Here is a 10,270-nt window from a genome sequence, read left to right as displayed (position 1 = left end):
TAAAATCAGGCAAACTGCCAGTGTCCGCTTTTAAACCCCTGCTTCTGCTCTAGCTGTTCCCAGCACAAATGGGAAAGCTTAGGTGACTTTATACTCTTTGGACAGGCATTCCAAATTCAAAATGTCACAAAGCTTGATAGAGCCCCTCTGTGTCTATATTGGGAGGAATTGTGTAAAGCAGCTGGATATGTGGTTATTGCGAGTAATGGCAAAGTCTGCTGTTCTTTTTAATTCTGATGCCAAGCACCCTGATAAATCTTAGAACATGGTACCATTTGGAAACCCTGCCTTCTGTCCGTTGTTTAGGGAAAAAGAAGTTCAATGAAGAGAAACCACCATAAACATATGTGAATTATGTGTCAAGAAGTTTAAAACCAGAAATTTAAAATCAGTGAAAGACCTTGATTTTTCAGGCCAATATGGTGCTTTTTTAATGCTAAAAACTGCAATAGAAATATGGCTAGCAAATTAAATTATAATTCTGCACACAGGCTATTTTTGTACCCTTTTCTTTTGCAAAACACCACAGCACTTAAAATTACTAAATGAAACTATTTACATAAATGTTAACCAAGAATCCCAAACAATAAAAAACTCCATATAAAAAAAGTCTAAGAATTTTTTGAATTTTGGGAGGTGATGTGGAAATATTTTCACCAGTGTCTGACAATTATCTGCACCTTGTGGCTACTTAATAAGAAAAATTATATTCCTTCTCTTTTAGGAAAAAGTATGTTTGCAAAAAAAAAAAAGCCCCAAACAATAATAACCTTTCCAGGGACTGGTCACAGAGAAAGACCTCCCATAATTTCTTGGTACCTTGACTAGTGTTCATTTCACATTCTATCTTTCAATTCAAGGATCTCTAAACAACTTCTTAACTAGCAAATTTTCTGTCAGCTATTGGAAGGTTTTAAGTTATCAAGTGATTAACAAGGAAAAATATGGAAGACATAATGGAATTTGTTTTTCTGTTTGAAGCTTAGCTTGAACTGGTTGTGTTGTGTACCAACGACAACTTGACAGGGGCATGGACATTCCAGGCTAAATTCAGAAGGAATTCAGGGCCACAGCGACCTGCAGGGATTTATTTGAACGTTCTTTTCATTTGCTATGTGCTTTTTATGATCTTATGTCAGTCTTCCAAGTTTATCTATATGAAACTAACAGACTCCTATTTTTAAGTTGCTTCTGAATATGGTGTAGACACTTTCCTTTAAATTGCATGTTAATAGTTGTGCATTTGTGCTGCCAAATTGGCACGTGTTTGCAGCAGACCAAGTGACATAGGAACCTTGTTTTTGCACCTGGTGTGTTAGCATACGGTAAGACTAAATCACTGATTGTGTGAGGCACCTCTTTGGAGCTCACAGGCTGCTCACCTTGTAAGCTGCCTCTCAGCTGCAACTGAGAACAAGAGTGCTCTTAGTCATTTTGCAGGACAAAGGAGTTCATCTTAAGTCCTGCTCTGTCTTCAGCAAACCCCTAACATGACCCTAAATTACTTACAAAGACTTACTGAATCAATTCTTGCCTGTCCTCTGTTAGCTACAAGTGAGAGGAGGCAAGGATGAATCTGATCTCTTCCCCTTGTGTCCTCTGGGCAAGGATGGCACATTGAATCCCCTGTTATATTCCCTCAAGTGACCTGCCTTGCCTCAGTCCAGGGATGAGTTTTCCAGTGTGGAGAGTTTGTTGTGTAGATATGTGAGCCCAGCCCCAAGACTAGCACACGGAGCTGTTAGACACTCGTGATTAGCACAGCTCCTCTAACTGCAGGGACAAAAAAAAAGAGGTGGAAGGAGGAACAGGATGTCAGGAAAACGTGCCTCTTAAAATGTCATGTGTCATTTTAGCTGTCACCTTTACCTAAATTTTGTGCTGCATCACTTGAGGCACAAGTTGAAGGAAACAGTAAAGGAAGGGCAGTGGCCAACATCACCTTTGAATTAGAGACCTTGTGCTTAGCACTCTCAAGGACACTAAAAGTTTTTGGTTTTTTTTCTAATAACACCCAAGATTGAATTTCTATCAGAGTAATGATGTTTAGATAAACTCAAATGTGCCTACAAAATACTTGCCTGCAGTGAAAATACAGAATTTATGAAGACTTAAAATTTCCCTTCATATTTAGACAATGTATCTAAATTATTTTTTCTTGGTTCTTTCTTGGCACATGTTACATTTAAACTATGACATATATGATGGGAGAAAAGGACCAATATGGACTGGCAGTGCTGCTTTCTGGGTCCCCTTTGAAGAAAGTGCATGACCCCATAAAAATAAGGCTCTGTCATAGCCATTCCAGGACTCTGCCCAGAGACAGAAGAAAGCTTCTGAGATACAGAGCCTCTAGCCCAACTTTTTCCTAGCTTGACATCCATTTTTTTCCATCATGATTTCCTCCCGCTCTCTGCCTCCTACTCCAAGTTAAACCAAATTTAGTAGGTAATTCCAGACATTCCTATTCAAAAGTGTTGCCTGGCAGGATATCAGTGCCCTGTTTTTCAGATTAAAAAAGAGCAAGCAAACTAAGCATTTTCTCAGGATGTATGGTTGTATCTCTCTCACCCTGTCTAAATCCATGCACATGCTTTTTTCATCAGCCATCCTATCATCGGCCCTCTGAGCCAGGCTAGCAAAGGCAAATTTAAGGTGGTTGAGTAGGCAATTATCTGCAAGAGTGAAGTCTCAGTGAGTTATTGAATTTATCTACTCAGAAGAATTAGGAAGAAAACTGGGTTTAGATTTGATACTGTATATCAACAATGGAGACACAATACATTTTGGTAGTAATTAAAATACTGTGTGACATAGCAGCACCTCAAAGAGTTCTACGGTAGTTTGGCTCCAAGTTGTTGGTGTGTATAGAGTCTGGTTTATCTGTAAGTCATGTTTCCTTCCTGCTGTAAAGTCTTGCTCTAATTCAGATCTTTGACCACCTAACTCTTTTGGTAAGGCATGGAAATATCATCATTCCACTGTTAAAATTACACTGATACGAATCTGCAGGGAAAGTAGGTTTGCTCAGCTGGTCTGCTGAGCCACTCCTTCTTCCATAAACAATACAGACAGATGAAGTAAATGTTAGCCAACACTTCATGAAACGGTAAGTTTTTTGTGGCATTTCTTTTCAGCATTACAACAGATTTGAGTTGGTTTTTGCCACTGGATCTGATTAAATTATGCTGGTACTGAAGTACAGAAACCCACAGATTCAAAGGAACCCCATGCTCTGTTAAATTTCTGCAAACTATTGTGGCTCTGGGGATGATGCACAGTGAAAGTATAATTGTCCCTAAACTTGGAACACATCCCACTGAATGTGTTTCTAAGCATCATCTTGCCCCATCACGAAAAGACTGGTAGGAGTTTCAAGTGGGAGTTCCCACCTTTGTTATTAGTTAGCATTGTAAGGGTTACTCACTGAGTGTGGTAACATTGTTCAGGGAAAGATCTTCAGAAGCATAATTACTCTTTCAAATTCATATGGATAAAGAAAGGAAATGATCCTAAGAACAGAGGACCTCAAAGAACCACGAAAGCAAGAGAATATATCTCTACTGACTTAGCTGGGAACGTATCACTAGAAATGTCAGCCAGAGAATCATGGCAGGGACTTTTTATATTTACATGGTAGATGTTATTCATGCTTCACACCAGTTTGATGTGCTTACACTGGAGTAGGTCTCATGCAGTTTCATTAGGAACAGCTGGTTTTTTATCAACTTTTCATCCAACTCTAATAGGTTTATACAGTTTAAACAAAATAGAGATTAATGTCTTATTTTGCTGAAAATGGTAGAAAGAACATTTTGCTAACTTCAGTAAACTGATGTAAAAATAAAAACCATAAATGTCTGAGGCTGGGAAGCTTCCTGTCTTGGACAGAATGACTTTTTCCTGACAGAAGGATTAATTTGCCTTCATTTTTGTATATGGCTATCATAAAAACCAGGGCACAAGCATAAGCCTGGAATAAAAAGCTGTAGTATGCTATCGACTACATCACATATTTTTAAAGTTACATGTGCTGTTTGAAAACACAGAGGACAAAACAAATACTATATCACTTGCAAGACTTATAACAAGGGATGGTAGAAGTAGGACACACTGGAAGAGACATTAAATGATAATGACTCTAAAGGTGATCCAGATCTTTTGATTTAGAACAAGATCAATTACAGAAAGCATAGCCAAGCTCTTGTGCACAGCATCTAGACAGATGATTTGACAATACTGTAGAATATGTTTAGACTTGTGAAGCTTTAGGAGGTAGTATGTGAATCAGCATTCTTGGTATTTGGATGAACAGATAATGAATCATCACTTCTCTTCCTCTATCTGCACTTACACTGTGTTACATAAAAGGGCCAGGTATACTATTTTATTTTCTGGTATTACACCTGCAGGGCATGCATAACCTGATTTTGAAGCTAGCAACCCTGATAATAGGATGTAATTTCTAAAAGAGAGACATTCCATTGACCAACACCCCATCCTGCTTTCAACATTGTTGTGCTATGAGTAGCAGAGAAGTTTCTCCTTAAATACCTTCTTCATGGGATATTCAAATGCAGACTGTATAAATTATCAATATGGCTATTATCTGGAGAAGCCAAATGTGTACTATATGATGGCAGTAATAAAATGAATGCATCATTTCTGTGCTACCTGTTTTATACAGAACTAGAGTTTATTTTCTTTCATGATCACTGCCCTGAGAAAAAAAGCTACCAATGGAGCAACTTTTCTTTCCCTTGGGGTACAGAGAGATTTTAAAAGTTAGTAATTTAAATGGGATGGAAAAAGATTTATTGTGTATTTTACTTCCCTCCATTCCCTCACATGCTCCCAAAGGACAGAACCACAACTTCCTCTCCCATCATAGCCATTTGATATGGCCAGGCCGTGGGTTGGTGACAGCCAGCTCCTGTCCTATGAATAGACTGAAAAGTGCCTTGACTAGACTCTGTCTCTCTGAGCCTCTCCTGTTAGAGCTATGCATCTTTGCATACATAAATATACTGCAGAGAAATATAAGGGTGTGTAAAAAAAGATCAGGAACTTCAGGATGGGTTTTCCCTAACCTTGGAGAAGATCATGAATGCCATGCCACTGATGCCATGTGTTATTTTGTGTCCCATCTCACTCTCTGCAAAGGGATCCTTGATAGAACTACTTGATGAAGGCAAAGAGAAAGGTTGGCTTTGTTTTTAACATGTTTTTTAAATGTTATGTTTCCAAGAAACATTCTGTTGAACATTTGTTCCTTTAAACATTAGAACTTTGTTAAAAAGAAAAATTTCTAACTACCTCTGGGTTAAGAGAAGCTTTTTCCTTTCTCCTAGTTGGAATAAAAAGAGACTTCCTTTTCCTCCCCAACACATTCAGTGATTTCTCTTCAGATGAAAGCTGTCAACTCCTCATACCCTTAAAGTGTACATTATGACTAGGAAATGCAGGTCTGTCACCAAGGTGAGATCCCTGCCTTTGCAGCAGAGTGAAGAGTAGATGAAGTTAGTGCATGAGCTGTGTTTTTCTCAATGAACAAAGTCCATTCAGTTGCCTAGTTAACACAATTTGGTTAAAAAGAACTAGCCAGGAAGGATGTGTAGGGGTTAGGTTTGCATTTGAGCACCTTAAGTGCAGGGGAAGGTCACCAAGATGGTTAGTGGCCTGGAATGTGCTGCAGAAAGTGAGACTGAGGGAGATGACTTTGCTGAACTTGAAGAAAAAAAGTTAGAGTGGGTCAGAGTGCAGCCTCCCACTACCTAAGAGGGAACAGAAAGAAGATGGAGCCAGACTTTTCCTTGAGATGTACAGCAAAAGGAAAAGAGGCAGTGGTCACATGTTGCAGAAAAGGAATTCTAGACAGATAAACAGAAAAAAATTACAAGAGTGGTTAGCACTGCCACAGGTTCTCTAGAGAAGCTGTGGTCTCTCTGTCCTTGAAGGTATTAAAAGCTCAGCTGGACAAGCAACCTGAGCAGCCAGATCTAAGTTTGAAGCTAGTCCTGCTTTGAGGAGGAGACTGGATTATGTGACCTCAAAAGGCCCATTGCAACCTCCATTATTCTGTGACTGCAATTCTCCAGAGAAGCATGCAAGCTTATTCTCACCAATTAAAACCATTTTAAAGCTTGCAAAACTTACTGTAAGCATTATTGCATATATGGAGCAAGCACATTTTGACAGTAAACCATCTGTGTTCTGGGAAGCAGCATCTAAGAATAACACAAAGAAACCAATTTATTGCAAATATGTTATTTAGGCCACAAATCTTTCTACACTCAGCACCATAACTATTCCCCCTTCCACTGCAGGATGAAAGACAACTGATGATGTTACAGCACTTGGATTGAAGAGCTTCATTCTTTCCAGCAAATCTAAAAATGAAGTGAATGTCTGCATGAAATCTGACCTCTGTGAAAGGGGGGAAATATACATTCATATACATATGTATGCTGCACCCAAAAAGGGATAACTAGGTCAGATCCTGGGAAACTCAGATTTTTTGTCTGAAGTGGTTAGAAATCAAACTAAATCTGAAATAGAAAAGATTCATTCATTCATCTCTTAGACCTATGACATAGGGGAGCTATTTCCCCACATAGAAAATCCAAGAAAAACTTGGCACAGAATTTCAGTCTACTGATTTCCAAGCCCCATTCTTCCCTTGTGATACACAATACAAAAAGGACCTTGTCAGAGAACTTAAAATAAAGAAATGGATCATGTCTCTTGGGTGGCAGAACAAGAAAAACAGTGTTACTCAGACCCTTCGAGGGCTTCTAAACACTGTGTGAACATCTTGCAGCTGTTAGTTGGGCCACTGTCAGATATAGCAATGCCTATTCAGAATGAAGGTTTTATTCAACATAAATGTTATGGGAATGGAAATCATATTGAATAATCATGTGGCTCCTGCAAGTCTGTAGGGAACTGTGCACATGTGGATAAAAAAATCCCACTTTTCCTTGAGAGATTGCAAAGAACGAGAATACTTCCCACATAGCTGATGGAAGTGTCTGCTCAACCAACATTTGCCTGTTCACACAGCATTAAGCAAATTGCACAAAGCAGCATTTCACTTACTGTTTTCTTTGGAAAAGACTATTCAGTAGAGGTAATTCCTTCACCTGGGCCAAGGAAAAAAAAAAGAGAATAAACACTGATAATCTACACACAGCAACATGATTTATATTTATAAAATGTTTGGCCACAGATTATCAAGGTTCAACGATCTTGGGTGTGTGGTTAAAAATAAAGTTCACAAAAAATGGAGAAAAAGAATGTTGTAATATTGAAATACTGCATTTATTTCAGACATCTAGGAGAGCCTTTGCATTCTCAAAAGTGAAACTGGTCTGTATTTATAAGCCAAATTTACACTCATGTATAAAATATATGTATGTATTTTGTTTTCTGCACTCTTGTAAAAAACTCAATGGAAAGTTCAGGTTATTCCAAGAATGAATACCTACATTTATGCTCTTCCTTCTTTCAGTTTTCTTTCCCTTTTTACTCTGTGTTGCAGCAATTTATAAATAATGTGGCACTGTCTTTATTTCATCTTACTACATACTAGCTAAGCAATTATACTTCTAAAAGGCTGCATTTTGCATAAAATCAGTATAAGGAATTTTGCTCAAAATATCCTGAATCTAATATAATCACATTACATTAAACATTTGAGCAGCCTGAGATACATTTTCTTTCTTTTTCTATGTCCCTTGTTTCAGAAAGCAATGCACTACTCTTCCACTATACATTTTCAAAGTGATGACTCATCTACAATTGACTAATTTATCATTAATCAGCCTTAACAAGATTAGACATTTTAAATCAATTTCTAGCTTCTAATTCAGTCCAAAGGTTTCAGTTTCAAGGAATTGAAATGCCTTAAATTTAAATGTCTTTGAATTTAACCTTACAAAGTTTCAAGAGTGGCAGGAACTTGAACTACTGACTGAAATAGAGTGAGACCTAGACCCTCTACCAATGCCCAAAGAGTTAGACCCATGTCCTGTTGCCGTAAGAAAACATAAACCCCATCCATCTTTGTGTGTGCATTTGGCTGCATGTTGCTTGCCCCTCTCTAGGGGATGGTTGTGGCAGTATTGCAGTGGGGGCAGTGCAATATTTTTTCCCAGACTTTCTCTGATTTGCCTATTAACAAGTGACCACAATTTACAGGTATCTCAGTGAAGGGTTCCCAAAGGCTGTAGCATGTTAGATCTGGTTGAGCACCCCCCCAATCATGAGAAATGGGCTAATAAAAATTCTAAAAATATCAAAAATTTATTTCTTCCTGTATGGACTGTGCCGATGCTGAAGAAATCCCTAAAACAATAACAGAGTTTCCCAGGACTAGTTTCCTTGGTATATATTCCCAACCATTAGTAATTTTCAAAGTTCACCAAACGGTTTTGAGAAGCAAGTAAGGAATATAACCTTCTAGTAAGACTTAGTAAGACTTCTGCTCAGTGTATTTCATCAGGTAAATCATTAAAAGTAATTTTTAATTTTCAAAGGCTTACAGGCTCAACTGACTTTCTATGTACCTGAAAAATTACTATTTGCCTCATGGTCACAAGAAAGCAACCCAACTTCATAGATAATTCACATTTACAAAGATTAGTCTTAGTAGCAGAGAGCAAATACTGAACAGAACAGCTTGATGCAAGGAAAAAAAAGGCTGCTGTAAACCTTGTGTGACAGAATTGTCCCTATCTATTACACAGTTGTTCTTTAAATTTAATTATTTAAAGATCTGTCTCATTCACAGGTGTTGTGTGATGCTGCAGGAACAAAATATGTACCAGCCAAAATAAGGTGGACATTTTCTGTTTTCTAATAACCCCAGTGTAGTGCCTCTGATCTAGTAATTCATTTTAGTTTCAAGCCCAAAACCAAATCAAAAGCTTCCTTGCTCAATTGCATACTGTTACTGCATTGAGCTAGCATTGCTCTCCCACCCAGCAAACAGCAAGAATTTCTCAAGAGATGCACTACTATGCTAGTGAAATTGAGATATTTTTTTTTCTCTCTGGGCTTTTTAACCTATAAATGTGGTCATGACTTAACTTTGCTCTGAGGAAATATTTGCTTATCTTTGCTTCAAAAGGTTTTAATTAAATGGTAAAGGCTCCTCTTTCTATATCCTCCAACGCAATATATCCCCTTTCTTCCCTTCTGAAGCTGTGGGGGAGGATAGCAAAGAAGCAGAGCAACCTGAAAGTAATAAAGTCAGAATAAACCACAAAACCCTTGCTTAATTACTCAGTTTCAGAACAGAGGCTGAAAAAAAGCAGTTCTTTCATTCTCATAAAATGACAAGGGTCAGCAAACAGATGACCAGAGCAGCCCATTTCGGTGTGATAGGTGACAGGAAGGCACAATCACTCATTATCTGTTCTCAGAACTGCTGATTGAAAGGCCTTGGTTAGTTCAGGTGAGACGAAGAATGTCAAGACCCAGAGGACCATCTGCATATAAAAGCATTCACTGTGGAGCTAATACTATATATTTGTCTTTGAATGGAACAGTGTGAACCCAATTGCCTGTTTGTCACCGAGCAACCTCAGTAAATGCCTTGCAAAGCGAGCTTGTGCCTTACATTACATCTGGACCATCTAGGCTGCAAACTGTGTTTAAAAACATACATTTAAGGTTTAGTGAAACTATGGTAGATATAATAAAACTGTGTTTTCTATAGATAATTTGTTGCAATTAACTTACTACCTTTAATTTGCCACTTTTTCAGGAAAAGACAAAGATCTAGTCTGGGTGATTGATTTGGGTTTCCTTGTTACAGAAGCAGTTGGAGGTACGGCCCCCTATGATGGGGCTTGATTTTATAATCAGCTGTGCTTCTTCCAGTAATATATTTCTGCCATTGTGCACCTGCAAGTGTCAGAAAAGCTGATATGCCACCAAGTGCTGTCAAATGCACAGTAAGACAGTAATTTTTTTCCTCTGGTGTTCCCATTTTAGCAGCCCCATTTGAAAGGTAAGACAGACTGACAGATCTACATTTTAAGCTGCCAAACCAAAGTATCTGGAAACCTGAGTCCTCTATAAAAAGCACAGCTAGGGAACCATCACTGACAGGACAAACTGCTGTGCTAACTCAGATAACCCTGTCAGTTTGCCTCAATGCAGGGATGCCTCCTTGGATAAGGAAAGAGTTACTCTGGCTCTGCACAATGCTCTCTGCTTGTATTGGCAACTAGGAACTGGGACACCAGTCCATGGCCACGAATGT

General features: G+C 38.4%; 1 long non-coding RNA gene across 1 annotated transcript in view; it reads right to left on the bottom strand.

The window, feature by feature from the left end:
• Positions 1–7,141, bottom strand: part of LOC108444642 — an 11,625-nt gene extending 4,484 nt beyond the window's left edge. The window contains exon 1 of the long non-coding RNA XR_001859271.1: positions 7,099–7,141. This is a non-coding gene — a long non-coding RNA (uncharacterized LOC108444642). The remainder of the gene's footprint in view (positions 1–7,098) is intronic.
• Positions 7,142–10,270: the final 3,129 nt, after the last annotated feature.

Source organism: Corvus brachyrhynchos, unplaced genomic scaffold (assembly GCF_000691975.1).
Source record: "Corvus brachyrhynchos isolate BGI_N302 unplaced genomic scaffold, ASM69197v1 scaffold61, whole genome shotgun sequence".
Classification (NCBI taxonomy): domain Eukaryota; kingdom Metazoa; phylum Chordata; class Aves; order Passeriformes; family Corvidae; genus Corvus; species Corvus brachyrhynchos.
The sequence above is the reverse complement of the archived record's forward strand: the minus strand, read 5'-3'. Positions and strand labels throughout refer to the sequence as shown.